Raw genomic sequence first — 4,835 nt, 5'->3', positions numbered from 1 at the left:
GGAAAGTGATCTTTCCTTGTCGCAGCATTCAACTTTCTATAGTCTATACAGACCCTCCATCCTGTTTGGGTCCTAGTTGGGATAAGTTCGTTTGCATCATTTTGGACCACTGTTACCCCAGATTTCTTGGGTACTACTTGAACTGGGCTTACCCAAGAGCTATCAGAAATAGGATAAATTATTCCACTATCTAGGAGTTTCAGAATCTCCTTTTTAACTACATCCTTCATAACTGGATTAAGCCTTCTTTGGGCTTCTCTTGTTGGTTTAGCCTCTTCCTCTAAGTATATTCTATGTTGAACTATAGAAGGGCTTATTCCTTTGATATCTGCTATGGTCCAACCTATTGCTTCTTGATTTGCTTTTAGAACTGACAATAATTCCTCCTCTTGCTTGGGATCTAGGTCTGATGCAATAATTACAGGCAAAGTTTCTTTGGGTCCTAGATATGCATACTTGAGATGTTCTGGGAGGGGCTTCAGTTCTAAAATGGGTGCTTCCTCTATCGATGGTTTAGGTGATGAGTTCACCATCTCAATGATTGGTTCAGTAGGAAGTGTCGATTCCTGATTAATCTGATTTTCTTTAAGTATTTCATTGACATCCTCAGACTCATGGATTAACCAGGGGTTAGACTCTAGGTCGACTTCATCATCACTAATGTCAATGGATTCATAAATACCATCTTGGACTACATTGACATCAGCATGAGAAGAGGATTCCTGTTCTAAGTTAAAAACATTAAGCTCAATGGTCATATTCCCAAAGGATAACTTCATTAGACCATTTCGACAATTGATTTCAGCATTGGCCGTAGCTAAGAATGGTCTTCCTAAAATGACAGGTATATGTCCTTTAGGATTCGCAACTGGCTCAGTCTCTAAAACAATAAAATCTACAGGAAAAATGAAATTTTCAACCTTTATCAGAACATCCTCGACCATTCCCTTAGGGATCCTGAGAGATCTATCGGCTAACTGTAATGTGATCCCAGTAGGTTGAAGTTTTTCTAATCCTAGTTGTTCATACACCGAATATGGAAGGATATTCACACTAGCTCCTAGATCTAGCAAGGCCTTTTTTATATTGGTTTCTCCAATAACACAAAAAATTGTTGGAGCTCCAGGGTCCTTATATTTAATTGGCACATGGCTAGATAGGTATGAACTGACACTTGCAGCCAAAAATGCTTTCTTTGGTACATTAGTGGTCCTTTTCCTAGTGCAGAGATCTTTTAAAAATTTGGCATAAGTTGGAACCTGATGGATTATATCTAAAAGAGGAATATTAACTTGGACTTGTTTAAATACCTCTAAAATTTTATCTAAATGTTCAGATTTATTGGATTTCAGTCTGTTTGGAAAAGGAGCTCTAGGGCTTTTAAGTATTGGACTAGGTGAATTTTCAGTTTCTGGTGCTTGAGGTTGAAAGGTAGTAGTTTTAGAAGGTGACTCGGCAGATGAGTCATCTATATCATCAAGTGCAACTACCTTATTGTCTATTTGTTTTTCTGATCTTAAGGTATGAATGGCATTTACACCATTAACTTGGTTTCCTTGTTGGGGTCGTGGACCATTTTGGTTCCTAGGATTTGGCTCAGGTTGGCTAGGTAACCTACCATGTTCTCGTTCACTAATGGTCGAAGCCAGCTGACTTACTTGCATTTCCAGACGGGCTATAGCTTGGGTGTTATTATTTATGAGTTGACCCGTGGTTTGCATAAAGCTGGTATGTGTCTTCATCATGGCTTCTAGGCTTTTCTCTAAAGAGGTAATTTTCTTGTCATTATCATGGAAGCCTGGCGGGTTGTTCATTACTGGGTTGGACCTTAGATTTTGCTGATTGAAATTTGGATTGCCTACATTAGGATTCTGGGACCATGAGAAATTCGGGTGATTCCTCCAACCTGGGTTATATGTGGGTGCATAAGGATTGTTCAATGGTCCTTGATAGGTGGCATTCACCTGTGCACACTCATTCGAGTAGGAACATTCTTCTAAGACATGGTCTGGTGCATTGCACCCTTTACACATGGGTGCAGATATTTGATTTACATTGGCTGGTCTCTGTAATTCTAAGGCTTCCAATCTACGTGTTAAGGTTGCAATCTTGGCCTCTGATGCTAGGGTTGGTTGAATTTGATGCATTCCTCCTCTTGAAGGTGTAGCTTTATCAGGTTCCCTAGTTGTTTCCCACTGTAAATTTTTCTCGGCTAGGTCTTCTAAGAATTGCCAAGCTTCAGTAGTTTTTTTGTCCATAAATTGGCCTTGGCACATGGACTCTAGCATGGTTCTTGAGTTTGAATCTAACCCCTCATAGATGATCTGGCATAGTCTTCAAGTTTCTATTCCATGGTGTGGGCATTGGGTCAAAAGATTCTTGAAACGATCAAAGTACTTCCAAAATGATTCACCAGCTAGTTGGTAAAATTGATTTATTTCATTCCTAATCCTAGCTGTTTTATGATGGGGGAAATATTTTTTTAAAAATATTCTCACAAAGCCCTCCCAGGTAGTGACAGAATAGTTTGGCAGACTATAAAGCCACTTCTTAGCATTGTCCTTAAGGGCAAAGTTGATTAATCTAAGTTTGACCTCATCCTCTGTTAATTGCAGTTTCATGGTTGCACATACCTCCTCAAATTCTCTAATAAATATATAAGCATCCTCTAATCCTGTGAATTTTGGAAGCATATTTATGATTTGAGGTTTGATTTCAAAATTGTTAGCTGTGGGTTGTGGCAACCTGATACAAGATGGTTGGATGGAGCCAACTGGATAACACAAATCTTTAAGGGTCATGGGTTGGATTGGTTCAGCCATTAGAACAACAGGAATTGACTCAATTCTAACTAGACGACCTGACACTCTTCTCCACACACGAAGTGTACGGTTCTCGATGTTTATACAATTTTTTTTTTTTTAATAAAATTTTTATGTATAAGGAAAAGAAAGAAAAGAGAAAAAGTTCTAAAGAGAAGATCCTAAGGAGTCCTAAATCTAAAGAAAAGTAACCAAATTAATTTAAATTTTAAATTTTTTTTTTTTTTTTCAAACAAGTGAATCAATAAATTAAACTCAATCTATCCTAGGGTTAACCTAAATCTAGACAGCTCCTAACTGTTCCAAGATGACCCTTCAAACCTTCCAAGTGGAGATTGATCAACTAGTTAGCCAGGTAAGTATAAGAGGTGGGAGGTTCACTCATCGTTGCCTTTCTAGACACCAAACGAGTTGGCCAGGCCAGCAACTGAACCAATTTAACAAACCACCCTCAGGGACTTGCCTAGACACCAACTAATCAAACAACTCAAACTTGGTAGAACTCTTAGGGTTCCTTGTCCTATTGAGCTCGAATTCCTTAAGGTTGACGTCTAATTGATTTTAAGATTAAAAGTCTAGGTAATGCAATATGATGGAGATGGTTTTTGGGCTAAGGAAGGGTAATGAAATCCTCACCTTATCTTGTTAATGGGTTGATGCCCTTAGATTAATTATGAAAATGCAAATACAAATAAACAAGATGACCAAGAATGTAAAAGATTTTAATTTAAATTTTTTTTTTATTTTGATATTTTACTTCACGATTATGAAATGTCTTTTGTTTTGTTTTATATTTTTTTTTTTTGTGATTAAGTAAATTCAAATGATTAGGTCTAAAAGCAAAAGTAATTAACTAAAAATAATAAAAGAGAAATTAGAAGCGTACCTGAGTTTTCCAGCAATCACCAACTAAATATAGAAACCTAAAGAAAAAAGAAAGAGAGTTATAACGCACGAAGAACAAATATTTGAAAACAATTTAAAACGCCAAATCCCCGGCAACGGCGCCAAAAACTTGATGTTCAAATCTTAAAATTTGTAAATAAAACCGCAAGCGCACGGTGTGCAGAGTAGCACGACCAGCGAGTACGGGTCGATCCCACAGAGACTTGGTTTTAAAAACGATTTTCAAATCTATGCTCAAGTGAGCTTTAACAAAAATCGAAAGTCGAAAGTTGTTTGCTAAAGACAATAAGACTAAGGATCTAGGGTTTTTGAATCCACTAGATCTAGATTAGGGAATTCTACCTAGAATTTTTCTTATTGATCCTAACGACTACTCCTCTTGTCTTTCCCAAGCATAGATTATGAAGGGACTAAGGCCCAACGATAACCCATCAAGATTCTTTACAGGGGAGTAGTAACTAGGATCCCTTAGGGTTTTCTCCTCCTATGCACTGAATCAAGCATGAACTATGAAGGGACTCTGACCCAACTGTAGTTCATTAAAAATTCTTGGCAAAAGAGGAAGAAAAAGAAATCCTAAGAAAAAGAAAGAACCCTATGTAAAATCCCTACTCATGATCTAGCTTCATCGCAAACCCTAGAAGGGATGCTTAGCTAGACATGATCTAAATCTACTTACAAAATTTAAATACAGAAAAATAAACTACCCTAATTTCATAAATTAAACTATCCTAATTGCATAAATTTAAACTGCATAATTTAAACTAACCTAATTGCATAAAATTAAATTGCATAAATTAAACTATCCTAATTGCAAGAAAAATAAATTGCATAATGTAAAGAGATGAAATTGCATAAAAAGAAGATTTTATATATAAAAAAAATTTATTACAAAAACCTCAAAGCTCGAGGCTTGAAAAGAGAGCTAAAAACCCCACTATCTAGGGTTACAAGCTTGATCGGAAGGAAGAATACATAAAACAAGGGCCTTTGGGGGCTTTTTATAGGCATTTGGGGGTTATAAGGTTTTCAAAACTTTCGATGTGGGACTAAGAGGTTTTAGGGGGTTTATGGTACGCCGATGGGTCCATGGTCCATGCGCCTGTT

At 37.0% G+C, this 4,835-nt stretch overlaps 1 non-coding gene across 1 annotated transcript; it reads left to right on the top strand.

Annotated features, from left to right (window-relative positions):
- Positions 1–2,346: 2,346 nt before the first annotated feature.
- Positions 2,347–2,453, top strand: LOC140856755 (small nucleolar RNA R71). Its single transcript, XR_012140358.1, has one exon. It is a non-coding gene; the product is annotated as a small nucleolar RNA R71 (small nucleolar RNA).
- The last annotated feature ends 2,382 nt before the right edge of the window (positions 2,454–4,835 follow it).

This window comes from Elaeis guineensis, chromosome 3 (genome assembly GCF_000442705.2).
Source record: "Elaeis guineensis isolate ETL-2024a chromosome 3, EG11, whole genome shotgun sequence".
Taxonomy (NCBI): Eukaryota; Viridiplantae; Streptophyta; class Magnoliopsida; order Arecales; family Arecaceae; genus Elaeis; species Elaeis guineensis.
This window is presented reverse-complemented; position numbering and strand designations above follow the sequence as displayed.